Genomic DNA, 14,317 nt, shown 5'->3' with positions numbered 1-14,317 from the left:
GCGCAAGACAATAGCACGCAGACAAAAACACGAAGACAACTCAGCGCAAAGACAATACTGTGCAAACACAATAGCGCGCGAGACAACTGAGCGCAAGGATAACTCCACGCAAGACAATTCAGCATAACCGTAACTCAGCGCAAGACAATTGAGCGCAATGACAATTGAGCGCGCCTCAAGATGGCGGCTGGCGAACGAAGGGCACGTGCACATTCAGCACGTTAACACGTGATCACGTCACCAGTTATCAGCATGGTTGCCTTTCCTTTGCATTTTGAATATAAGTCATGTGAATGCATTTTTGTTACTATGGTTACGTTTCCAATCATGTCACCAGTTATCAGTATGGCTGCTTTGCCTCTTTGTGTTTTGAATATAAGTCACGTGAATGCATTTTCGTTACTATGGTTACGTTTCCTCTTTATATATGTGCTCCGAACAGGCCGCCTTCCTTTCGCTGCCTGAACGTGTCCGTTATAGATAAAGATCTGGATTTGCTTGTACGCTCAATTGGCTTGCGCTTACCTGCCGGCGTTAAGTTGTCTCACGCTCAATTGTCTTGTGCTCACCTGCCGGCGCTCAGTTGTCTCACACTCAGTTGTCTTGTGCTCACTTGCTGGCGCTCACATGACTCTCGCTCAGTTGTCTCGCACTCAGTTGTCTTGCGCTCAGTTGTCCCGCTCGTGCATATTACAGAAAATAATTTGCGCTGAATTGTCTTTCACTCAGTTGTCCCGCTCATGCATATTACAGAAAATAATTTGCGCTGAATTGTCTTGCGCTCAAATGTCTTGTGCTAGGTTGTCTTCGCGCTCAGTTGTCCCGCTCATGCATATTACAGAAAATAATTTGCGCTGAATTGTCTTTCACTCAGTTGTCTCGCGCTCAGTTGTCCCGCTCATGCATATTACAGAAAATAATTTGCGCTGAATTGTCTTGCGCTAGGTTGTCTTCGCGCTCAGTTGTCTTTGCGTTCATTTGACTAGCGCTCACTTGTCTTGCGCTAAGTTGTCCGCACTTCTTTGTCCATGTGCAATTGTCTATGAACCCGTTTAGGGCCCACTTTCCTATAAAACCAGCTGTCTTGTGTGATGAGTTCATTGGTGAGGAGAGGAATATTGGAGGCTTACCACTAAGTTGTGGCAGAGGACATAGCCCGAGTGTTTCTCCAGATTGGCTGTGTGTCTGAAGGCATCTGATGTCACCACTTGGGGCCCATTCTCCTATAAACCAGCCATCCTATGGCACACCCTAAGGGGCACGCTAGGCCCCTTTGGAGTATCGTGGAACATTCTAGAAGGTTTTACAACTTATGAGTATCAGATATTTTGTCTATTCATTGATACTCTGGCTTCCTTTTGGTTCTGCTAAGAATAGATTATTAACTCTATTTCTGGAAATGGGGGGAAAAAAAGTAGAGGAGAACAATACAGAAAGGACGCAAAAACTAAAGAAAACAATACTGCCCTCTATAACAAGCTGTTTTCTCACTCCCACTTTCCTCTCCTTGCTCTCAGTTGAGTTGCAATGGATTTAATGCCCTTTCCTGGAAAACAAAACATGTATCTGGTCCTTCTGAAAAATCCTCTAATAGCTTCTGGAAGTCCCATAAGAAAAGTTCTACTCCTGGTCCTCTAAGGGCTCTCTATTAGCATTCAACCTCCCAGCTCCGATCTCTGATTCTCAAAGTCATTGGTGAATTTTTGCCAGGTCAAGTCAGTTAACTGACAGAACATTTTTAAACAGCATCAAATTCACTTTTTCAAAATTGATCAGAGTTCAAAGCTCTGGATATACTGCATTTGTAAGAAACATATATGTGCATGTATCTATGGGGGAGAGCAAATTGCTGCCAAGTCACCATACAATTACTAAACTAAGGCCCCCCTTTTATTAAGCTGTGGTAGTGCTGCTGCCAAAAGAAATGCTCCGACGCTCATTCAATTCCTATAAGCATTGGAGCATTTACCGCACTGGCCCATTGTGAAACACTTGCTAAAAGGAAGCCTAAGTTTTCTGATAAAGACCTCAAGTTCAGAAGGAAACATTTTATTTTATCTAAAGTACAGTGGTCAGCGTTTGCAATAAGGAATGTTAGTTTCAACTTCAAGCAAGCAATTCCTTTACTGGATTCAAATATATTTCTATAGGAAGATAACATACTCTCAACGTTATGGGGCTCATATAATCGAAATTTAAATACATCCAAAAGTCCACCCAAGTCAGCACTTAGATGATCTAAAAGAGGGCGTCCACATGCCAATAATCGAAACAGCTTTTTGGACATATCCAAGGACTTTTTAAGCCTCTGAATGACACTGTGCACCTAGAGCTAAAAGGGGCATATTTGGAGCAATGGTTAGGGCAGGATGTGGACCGACCTAGACTTAGGGCTCCTTTTACTAAGCTGTGTTAGGGCATTAATGCGTGGAATGGCACACGCTACAATGCTGTGCGTGCTAGACGCTAACGCCAGCATTGAGCTGGCGTTAGTTCTAGCCACATAGCGTGGGGTTAGCGCACGCTAATCTGTGTGCACTAAAAATGCTAGCACACCTTAGTAAAAGGAACCCTTAGTCATCCTGCAGGGATAATCAAAGGCTTTACGAGATATCCTGGACATAACTTATATGTTGTGACTTAGACAATGTAAAAACAGGTATAAATGTCCTAAAGATATCCAAAGTAACTAGATAACCACTGCAGAGACAAAGTAAAGACCCACACACACTCCCCCAGTGTTCACTGACCTCCTCACAACCCACAAAGATCAGAATAAAAACATACATACCTGCCTCCAGAACATCAGCACCTAGTATAGGAAAGCCTAGAAGAGCTGCATATAGATCTCTTAAATAGCCTGGGGTGGGTGGGCTAGTGAACCATAGAGAAGAGGACCCAAGCCCATAAGCTACTCTAACCACTACATTTATGGTGGAACATGTGCACCCACCAAAACTCTACTGTACTGCCATATAGGTGCCACCTGCAGCCATAAGGGCTATTGGGGTTTTAGACAGGTGGGTATAGTGGGTTTGTGGTGAAATGTTTATGTGGCATCCTTTTTGTGAAGTTTACAGTAGTCAACCGTAAGGTGCCCCACTGCCCTGTTGCCATGTCTGGGTGGCCAGTCCATCACAATACTGGCCCCTCTCGTGTTCAAAATGTCTTGTTCTGGACATTTGGGACTTGGACTAATTTTGGGTTGAGAATATGGTATAAAGTTAGACGTAGTGGCGGTCTGGACGGTCAAAAACAAAAAAGAGAACCGCTTTTAAGAAGCGAAATCCCTTTCCTCCTGTACTCTCCTCCCCCTTATTTTTATTTTTGATGTAATTTAAAATCTCCCTCCCCCAGCTCCTCTTGTATCCAACATGTCCAAACATTGTCCCTGTCTAGGCTATAACCAGCCTTATTTTACTCTTATTTTTAATGTTTTATAAATTTTTAATATTGTAAACCGGCCAGATACCTGTGATGGTCGGTATAACAAATTATAAATAAACTTGGAAACTTGGATGTACAGATAGACGATTTTCGAAAAACTGAATAGTTTAGACATACTTTTTGAGAATGGACATTTTATAAGTGCCGACTTTGGGCGACTAGAGCCCTACATCCAAATCGGACTTAGACATTTCTTTTGATTATGGCCCTCCACATCACTCAGACTTGCATTTTAAAGAGATTTGAATGAATCTCTAACACCAAAGCAAAAGAATAAAATAAACCAGAGCCTTGCATCACGTAGGATCTATTCTGTCAAAGTTAAGTCAGCAGTTTAAAGTCTAAGGTGCTCTTTTCACAGCAGGTGGACTTTTAAATATGGTCAAAACATAGCCTACCTGCTGTAAACGTCTGAAAGGCAGAATTTGGACATTTTACACAGTTCATCCAAATAGAAAGAGGTGGGGGGGAGGCATGTTGGAAGTGTGTTTTGGGAGAATTATTTATCCATATTCCTGACGGGTCGGAGTGTGGTAATTTTGAAAACTATTTAAATTACAGCGAACAAGTTCAGATCTTTACATTGCGCTCTGTTGCTCCTGCAAGCCTCAACAAAGAAATGGAATGGATAACATAGGTATAGCCCAGCTCTCTGATTAGTTTGAGAAGGATTAAAAGCTTCTTGAAAAAAAAGCTGTGGCCATCTTGGAATGGTTTGCATGAATGAAACTATTGGGCTGTACTGCTGTTGGACAAGTTATTCAATTGTATGACCTCATTTTAATTTTCTATTTTTAACATGATTTTTGTCTTCACAGGAGGTCAGCCTATGAAGCAGCTGCATGCGAAACATAAATTCATGTAGGCTTCAAATATTTCCTGCTATTGACTTCTGCTTATAAAGGTAAGTTAATTTATTATGTAGAAAAAAGGTAAAAAAATGCTTAATACAGAAGAATGAAAGAATGAATACATAACTGGATCAATGATGAATAATAATTTACCTAATTCCTCAATATGCAGAATGGGTTAGATAATGAAATATTCTGATAGATCCAACATAAATTTATTTAAAAATTTCTTACTCGCAATATTGTATAGTTCTGTGCGAGTTACAAAGTACAAATAATATGACAATCACATTACTGGTTAGGTATAAAGGTGGAAACATTTTAGTAAGCACTGTTACAGAATTACAAGTTTTTCAAATTTCAAGTTTTATTCAAATTTTGATGTATCACAATATAATTAATTCAAAGAGATTTACAATTAAAAACAGGGTCTTAATTATTAACTACAACTGACACACACGAACATGATGTACCAATACATAAAGGAAGTAGGGAGAAGTACAATAAAGCATAGTAAAGGACACATGAAAAGAAAGTACAGAAGGAGGATAAGAAATTTTAAAAGTAATGATAAAATGGAATAGAAAATTAAGAACTTTTTCTTTTTTTCAATTTCTCGGAGTCTAAAGACAGTGAGTTTAAGCAACGAATGGGATCAAAAGAGATTGATAATTAGGCTTCAAAAGCATCCTTGTAGAACCAGCATTTTAACAATCCTTTAAATTTATTTAGTGATTTTTCTTCCTTAATAAATGCTGGTAAGGAGTTCCATATTCTGGGTGCTGTCGCCGCAAAAATCATATCTTGTCTTGTATTTATTATATTAAGTGATGGAATTACTAGAAGGTTTTTATCCTCTGATCTCAAACTTCTAGTCGGAATATATGGAATAATGTACCTTTCTAGGAATGATGGAGCTTTAGTTGTTAATATTTTGAATGTTAATATTGCTAATTTGTAGGAGATTCTGTGAACAATTGGAAGCCAATGAGCTTTTTTAAGAAGAGGAGTCACATGATCAAATTTTTTCTTATTCGTTATAATCTTAATTGGGGTGTTTTGAATTAGTTGTAATCGATGGATTTCTTTAAGAGCTACTCCTTTGTAGAGCGAGTTGCAATAGTCTAACTTTGAAATGATCAGCTAGTGTACAAGGATAGTCAGTGAAGATGAGTCAAGGAAGGAGGGGGTGATTGATCTAATCATTTATAACCTCTGAAAACAGCCTTTTACTACTGCACTAATCTGATTATGATATGTCAATTTTTGATCCAGAATAACCCCTAAAACTAATCTTAGTGACTTCCTGCAATTGGATATTATTTATGTTTATTGGAGCTATTAGTTTTAGTCCTTATTTCTAAGGTAAGTGTATTATTTTTGTTTTATCTGTGTTCATTACTAATTTGTTTTCATCAAGCCAGTCAGAAATTGTACTTAATTTCTTATTAATATTTTGGAATTCCTCTATGGAGTATAAGTCTAATGGAAGCAGGAGTTGAAGATCATCCGTGTAGGCGAATGCTGTAAACCCAATAGATTGAAAGAGAGTCAGCAGATGGGCTAAGAAGATGTTAAATAGTAGGAGGGATAATATCCCCCTGTGGGATGCCATAGTTGTTAGATATCAGATCTGTGGTGGAGTTATTAAAGAAAACTTTTGATGATCTTTCTGAAAAATAAGACTGAAACCATTGAAGCACTGCTTCACTAATTCCTATAGATTTCCGTCTTTCTATAAGAAGATGGTAATCAATGGTGTCAAATACGGAAGAGAGGTCTATGGATATGAGGAGAACAGATCGGTGATGATCTAAAAAATAAAGTAGCACCAGTAATTTGCAGTTAAGTGCATAAGTGCTAGGTGCCATTCTGTAATGCATGCACCAACCCAGCTTAGTGCATAACTGTGAGGGATGTGTACACATGGGAGTGGAGCACAGGCAGGAAAGGCCATGGATTCAAGAGAAACACACAACTTATAGAATATTCTCTGCCATGGATATTGCATGGTACACATAAAAGGACAAACTTATGCCAGCCATTGAACTGTTGTAAGTGGGTGCACCTAAATTTCAGTGTGCCAGTGCAGCTTTCTGCTAGTATTCCAGGTGTCGTTATAGACTCAATGCTAAGCGTACTCTATTGTGGTGCCTTCATCTTGGCACTGATTGTCCCTTATGCATTATAATTTAGTGTTGAAGAAGGTATAGAAGACTTATTTCATCTAATAAAATGTTCATGGGATCTTAAGGTGGCCACGCAGGTTGAAAAGGTGACGGCGAAAGCTAGAAGGATGCTAGGGTGCATAGGAAGAGGTATGGCCAGTAGGAAAAAGGAGGTATTGATGCCCCTGTATAAGACTCTGGTTAGATCTCATTTAGAATATTATGTACAATTCTGGAAACCGCACCTTCAAAAAGATATTAAGTGGATGGTCCAGTAGAAGGCTACTAAAATGGTGTGTGGTCTTTGTCAAGGCGTATGGGGAAAGACTTAAAGAGCTCAATATGTATACTTTAGAGAAAAGGTGGGAAAGGGGACATATGATAGAGACATTTAAATACCTACCTGGCGTAAATATGCATGAGTTGAGTTGCTTTTATTTGAAAGGAAGCTCTGGAATGAGAGGACATAGGCTCAAGAGTAAGCTAAGGAAATACTTTTTTACAGAAAGGGTGGTAGATGCGTGGAACATTCTCCCAGAAGAGTCTGTGCCTGAATTCAAGAAGGCAAGGGATAGGCACGTGGGATCTCTTAGAGAGAGGAAGAGATAATGGTTACTGCGGATGGGCCGACTAGATGGGCCATTTGGCCTTTATCTGCCATCATGTTTCTATGTTTGAGACTGGGCTGTGAATCAGGAAACCCAGGTTCAAATTCTACATCTGCTCTTTGTGTTATTTTTAATTTTCAATTTTAACTTTTGAGCCCACAATAGCCTTCAGGCTTGCAGGTATCTTATATATTCAGGCTCACAATCGTATATGGGATTTGAACTTGGATTTATTGTTTCTCAGCCTACTGTACTAACCATTAGGCTACTCCTCCAATCTGACTACTGCTATGTTAAGAATATATATAATACCTGAAGGTGTCATAGAGCCTGGTATCCCTCACTGGTTTCACATTCAGGGGTCAGGGAAAGGGACCGCAACCACTAGGAAATTGTTGGATGTTGTCAGTGTAAGCGAAGATGGTAAATCCAATGGACTGAGCTAGGTCAGCAGTGGGGCTAGGAAGATGTTGAAAAGCAGTGGAAAGAGGATTGAACCTTGTGGGACGCCATAAGTCTGAATGATTGGAGATGAGGATGATCCATTGGAACTTACTTTAAAGTTCCGATCAGTAAAGTCGGAGGAGAACCAATGAAGAGAAATGAAGCTGGGAGGACTGTAAAATCGATTTGCCCAATCTTTATTTAGTTTATTACAACCATAGAACAAATAAGGTACCGTAAGTAAAAGTCTAAAATCCATTTGCCTTAGCTTTATTTTATTCATCTTTCCTGCTCACACACCTTCAACTTTCACCTATCCCAGGCACATCCTTAATTTATAGGCAGTAATCCAAAGAGCTATCTGCAATTTAATTGGTCAGCAGCTGTCGCCAACCAGTTAAATCATTCTATATATTGGGCCTTAGATATCTGCACCTGCCTTGTATCCTGGGTGTTCATAAGCAATTTAATAAGAGCTACTTGAGCTTGTAAAACTGTTCTATGTATTCATGCCCCTCATAAAATACCCTTCAAGCACATACAATATATGAGTAGAAGCGTTTGTCATACATTTAAGGAAGGAGACAGAGCCTGAAGTCATTTGTATTGTTAAACTATGGTGTGAGGCCTTTCAGTTCTCTAATTGATGGGAATATTTTAAAATGTCATCAACTGGAAGTGATTTAGCTTTTAAATGCTATGGTCTTAGAAACACATCCTTGTTGCTGAAAGCCATGTAGTAATAATGCAATCTTTTATTCAAGGAGCAGGATACTATTAGCTACTATAGCTACATGGGCTGTTTCAGCACTCTCTTCCCCCACTGTTACACAACCAACTAGATTCACTGTGATTTTTATGATTTAAAGAAAAACCAGAAGAGAAGCACTGTTAATTAATTACCATACAGAAAACTTGGGGTCAGGTTCTAGAGCTGAATAAGGCTGATGATAATGCAGCTATCATCTTAGCTGCCTACTGGCCAGACAGAGGTTACTCCAATCGTTAACTGCTTGCCATGAATTGCCACTGGAAGGCTGTGCTAGGTGAGAGATGAGATAAAAAGTGGGTAAAATTCCCCGATAGTTGTAAAAGAAAAGTCCAGATATGGAGCATGTTAAAGGAGCTTATAATAGAAACATAGAAACATGACGACAGATAAAGGCCAAATGACCCATCTTGTCTGCCTATCAGCAATAACCATTATCTCTTTCTCTCTCCAAGAGATCCCACGTGCCTATCCCAGGCCTTTTTGAATTCAGACACAATCTCTGTTTCCACCACCTCTTCTGGGAGACTGTTCCACGCATCTAACACCCTTTCCATAAAAAAGTATTTCCTCAGATTACTCCGGAGCCTATCACCTCTTAACTTCAACCTATGTCCTCTTATTGCAGAGTTTCCTTTCAAATGAAAGAAACTCGACTCATGCACATTTATATTACATAGTTATTTAAACATCTCAGCCTTTCCTCCATAGTATACAGATTGAGATCTTTACATTACATTAGAGATTTCTATTCCGCCATTGCCTTGCGGTTCAAGGCGGATTACAAAAGAATTACAAAAAACATATTACAAAAAGAAGATATCTGGTAATTTCTAGAGGAGATAAAGAGTGGGTGAGGTTGCTTTGGGGAATTAGGAAGGTATTGGGAAGTGGTATTAGGAGTGGGAAGGAGCTAGCGGTATTAAGTCGTTTGCAGATATTTCTTGAAAAGTAGGGTCTTTATTTCTTTTCTGAGTGTTTTGTAGTCTGGGGTCATAATCAGTAGATTGGAGATTTGGTTGTCAAGTTTTGCTGCTTGTGTGGCTAGCAAGCTATCATATAGTTTTTTTCCATTTGACTTCTTTGATAGGAGGGTGTGTGAATGGAGTGTGGGTTTTTCTAGCTGATGTAGTTTGGATGAGGTGGTTGTTCAGGTAGGTTGGGCTGTCACCATTTATGGTTTTAAATAGTAGGCAGTAGAATTTGAATAGTATTCTTGATGGAATTGGAAGCCAGTGTGAGTTGAGGTATGCCTCTGTGATGTGGTCGTGTTTCCTCAATGAAAAGATAAGTCTCAGTGTTGTGTTTTGGATTGTTTGTAGTTGTTTTATCTTTGTCCCCATATGCCTTATCATGAAGACCACACACCATTTTAGTAGCCTTCCTGTTCATCCTTTTTAAAGGTGCGGCCTCCAGAATTATACACAATATTCTAAATGAAGTCTCACCAGAGTCATATACTGAGGCATCAATACCTCCTTTTTCCTACTGGCCATGCCTCTCCCTTCTAGGTTTCGATGTCACCTTTTCAAATTGTTTGACCACCTTAAGATCATCACATACAATCACACCCTATTCCTGCTCTTCTGTCGTGCATATGAGTTCTTCACCCCCTAAACTGTACTGTTCCCTCGGGTTTTTGCAGCCCAAATGCATGACCTTGCATTTCTTAACATTAAATTTTAGCTGCCAAATTTCAGACCTTTTTCAAACTTTGACAGGTCTTTCTTCATGTTATTCACACCATCCGGCGTGTCTACTCTTTTGCAGATTTTGGTATCATCCGCAAAGAGGCAAATCTTACCTGACAACCCTTCAACCATATAATTTAGAAAAATGTTAAAAAGAATAGGCCCAAGAACAGAACCTTGAGGCACACCACTGGTAAAATCCCTTTCCTCAGAGTGATCTCCATTGATCACTACCCTCTGTTGCCTTCCACTCAACCTGTTCCTGACCCAGCCCGTCTGTTTGATTATAGTATGTTTGTAATGTGATGTAAGATGATAAGATATATGATTAAATGTTGAATTTTCATTAATACATGATAAATTATATTGTTATATTAGCTTTCTATGTTTTACGATATAATAAGAAAGCTAATGATAGGTATTGATAAGTCCCAATAGGCATTGTGTATTGGTGGTAAAATATTTTAGGGGTACAATCAATTGACATCTAACCAATACAGTTCTTTAGCAAACAATGCCGATTTAGGCAAAGAAGTCACAAAATATTTCAACTGCATATAAGAAAATATATCTAAACAAGACCAACCATAAACAGTGCATAATTGGGAAATTGTTGGCAAGGTACCTTCGTCAGTCAGCATCTGATATAGATAGGAGATATTTCCTCTCTTATCAGGCTGAAAACTAGCACCTGTTATACTAGGTAAAAAGGAACCATTACCACAAATAGATAAAAGAGGCATAGTCCTGAAATCAAGCTTTAATCGAATGCATATCTTTCGCCAAGTGGATCTCAGAGGAACAAGTAAAAAATAATATGGATTCTCCAAACAGCAGCCTTCATTTTAGGAGTATGTGAAAGATAACTAAAATGATATGGTCTCCATAACTTTAATTCCACCAAAGTCCAGGAAAAATAAGAAATAGAGAGAAACCAGTCATGAATATGGTGTATATGACAAGTTTCAACAAATTGTCTCAACTGTAACAATCCCATTTCACCCTTTACTATCGGCAAAGCCATCTGATATAAAGAAAGATGTAAACGACCACCCAACCAAAGGAACCCATGAATCAAAGTATCTAATTGGCATTCCACAATTTTAGAAACAGACAAAGGTAACATTTGATATACATAAAGCCATTGAGGAAGGGCCATCATATAGAGCAATGCGTCCCATTAAAGAGATAGGAAAATTTCTCCAAATCAGCAAACGCGATTTAGCCTTGGCCAACAATGGATGAATATTTAGATTATGTAATCTGGTAAGATCTTGTGGAATAATAATCCGTAAATAGATGACTGTCTCACTTGCCCAAATTAATGGGAACAGACAAATTATAGACAAATTAAATGGGAGAGCTACAGATTTATGATAATTCAGTCGAAATCCAGAATGAAACCCAAATTCAGCTAATTCATCAAGAAGATGATGTAAAGAATGTTCACGATCAGTCAAAATGAGAAGAAGTTTATTGGCTGCTCCAAAGCCGGGCGTGCAACGCATCCTTTACTTCATCATCAGAGATGAATCAGTGGTTAAAGATGTGATAAACACTAGGTGCTGGATCCGGGCTGTAAGAAGGATGTGGAAGACATTCAGACCCAAGCTATTGTACTGTCTCTTTTGTCGTTGCTGCTGTATGAGGACGTGCATTGTCATGGTGCAGCAAGACTGTTTTGAACAACATTTTTTTCCTGTGAATTGGATGGGAATTCCATAAGAACATAAGAATAGCCTTGAGTCGGACCAATGGTTCTCACAGTGGCCAATCCAGGTCACTAGTACCTGGCCAAAACCCAAGGTATAGCAATATTCCATGTTACCAATACAGGGCAAGAAGTGGCTTCCCCCATGTCTTTCTCAATAACACTATGGATTTTTCCTCCAGAAACTTGTCCAAACCTTTCTTAAAACCAGATACGCTATCCACTCTTACCACATCCTCTGGCAACGCGTTCCAGAGCTTAACTATTCTCTGAGTGAAAAAAAAAATTTCCTCAAATTGGTTTTAAAAGTATTTCCCTGTATCTTCATTGAGTGTCTCCTAGTCTTTGTAATTTTTGATAAAGCAAAAAATCGATCCACTTGTACCCATTTTACTCCACTCAGGATTTTGTAGACTTCAATCATATCTCCCCTCAGCTGTCTCTTTTCCAAGCTGAAGAGCCCTAACCATTTTAGTCTTTCCTCATACGAGAGGAGTTCCATCCCCTTTACCATCTTGGTCACTCTTCTTTGAACCTTTTCTAGCGCCACTATATCTTTCTTGAGCTAAGGAGACTAGAATTGAACACAATATTCCAAATGAGGTCGCACCATGGAGCGATACATGGGCATTATGACATTCTTAGTCTTGTTAACCATCTCTTTTTTAATAATTCCCAGCATCCCGTATACTCTGGGTAGAACTCTTCGGTCTTTAAATGACCACTGATTACTGCTTCCTGGTGACCAGACACTGTACTTTGACATAATTTAGTTTGTATGAAAGTTGGTGACTGTTTTCTTTTAGTGAGTGTTATGTAACTTTTCCTATATTTTATTGAGAGTTCTCTTCTATATCTCTATTTGATTTTCAGTAGAGGCAGTTTAGCAAATCCAAATAAACTAAATGTCAGGGTACTTGAAACATGCAGTGGGTTGCTGACAGGGGCAGCGATGACAACAGACTGTTTTACCTGACCCTGTTAGGCCTTTTCCTCTGACAGATCCTACCCACAGAAAATTACATTGAAAAGGCAGGGCACAGTAGAGGAAAGGCCCTGGCTGGGCTGACTGAAGATAGCCTGCTTTCATTGCTGCCTCCCAATGACCTTTCATGCATTTCTAATACCATGGGTAGGGGGATTAGAGAGATGGAAAGGGGCTGGACCCATGCAAGGAGGTTAGGAGGAGGAGAAAGGGATGGATACCAGTCTTGGAGCAGGAGGTTGAATTGTAGACTACTCCTACCATTGGGCAGTCCTGGCCTTTTACCAGGCTCACTTAGTGGTAGCTATACCCCTGCTCTGTTCATTCCAGCCATATAAATGGTAGTACACCCTCACCACTTTACTCTTTCCCATCATATATGGAATTTCTGGCCACAAAGATTGCACAGTGTATTTTGCATTCTGCAGAATTTTATGTTATTTCAAGTTTTATTATTTGATACATAGTACCACCCATTAGAAGACTATAACATATAGCATGAGGAGATGTAAGAGGAGAGACTGGAAGTCCTGAAAATGTATACCGTAGAAGAAAGGAGGGACAGGAGAGATATGACTCAGACGTTCAAATACTTGAAGGGTATTAACGTAGAACAAAATATTTTCCAGAGAAAAGAAAATGGTAAAACTAGAGGACATAATTTGAGTTTGAGAGGTGATAGATTCAAAATCAATGTTAGGAAATTCTACTTTACGGAGAGGGTGGTGGATGCCTGGAATGCGCTCCCGAGAGAGGTGGTGAAGAGGAAAATGGTGACATAGTTCAAAGATGTGTGGGATGAACACATAGGATCTAGAATCAGAAAATAATAGTAAATATTGAACTAAGGCCAGTACTGGGCAGACTTGCACAGTATGTGTCTGCATATGTCCTTTTGGTTGAGGTTGGGCTGGGGAGGGCTTAAATGGCTGGGAGGGTGTAGATGGGCTGAAGTGAGGTTTGACAGAGACTTTGGCAGTTGAAACCCAAGCACAGTATCGGGTAGCACTTTAAATTCTTTCCCAGAAATAGCTAAGAAGAAGAAAATTTAAATTGAATCAGGTTGGGCAGACTGGATGGACCATTCGGGTCTTTATCTGCCGTCATCTACTATGTTATGTTAGCATAATCCCTCTACCAATTTGATCCACCCTAGCATTGTGATTTAATTTGTACACTGGTATAGTGTCCTGTTGCCACTAAGTCTTTGATATACCAATTAAGACCACCTCTTAATTTAGTGCTATATACTCTAACTCTCTTAATTTACATCTGGACTTCTGGAATTTGCATACAGACATATAGAGTTTGCTTAACAGTTGACAGGGATAATTTGGAGCCTTTTTGCTCTTTAACTTTAAGGCACCCAAGCTACTTTTGCCTTTATTACAATCTGTCTAGCAGGAATGCCCTAACTTCCCTGTTTTGTTAGTATTTAAAGATATCTCATTCTGAACCATGAACTACTGAGCAGCCATAGGTTTTCCTCTTGTTCTAGTTTTAAAATGGCTCCTTCTTTCATCACCTCCCCATTTCATTCTCTCTTCCTTTATCTCTCATAAGAACATAAGAAATGCCTTCTCCGGATCAGACCTTGGTCCATCTAGTCCGGCGATCCGCACACGCGGAGGCCCATTTAGGTA

General features: G+C 39.4%; 2 protein-coding genes across 3 annotated transcripts in view; both read left to right on the top strand.

Moving 5' to 3' along the window:
• Positions 1-14,317, top strand: part of LOC117352133 — a 1,164,809-nt gene that overhangs the window by 955,842 nt on the left and 194,650 nt on the right. The window lies entirely within an intron of this gene.
• Positions 1-14,317, top strand: part of CHID1 (chitinase domain containing 1) — a 218,371-nt gene that overhangs the window by 152,146 nt on the left and 51,908 nt on the right. For both annotated transcript variants that reach the window (XR_004537584.1, XR_004537585.1), the window contains one exon: positions 4,266-4,351. The gene's annotated coding sequence lies outside the window, so the exon portion shown is untranslated. The remainder of the gene's footprint in view (positions 1-4,265; positions 4,352-14,317) is intronic.

Source organism: Geotrypetes seraphini, chromosome 19, assembly GCF_902459505.1.
Source record: "Geotrypetes seraphini chromosome 19, aGeoSer1.1, whole genome shotgun sequence".
Lineage (NCBI taxonomy): Eukaryota > Metazoa > Chordata > Amphibia > Gymnophiona > Dermophiidae > Geotrypetes > Geotrypetes seraphini.
Note: the sequence above shows the minus strand (reverse complement) of the source record. Positions and strands in the feature narration are given on the sequence as shown.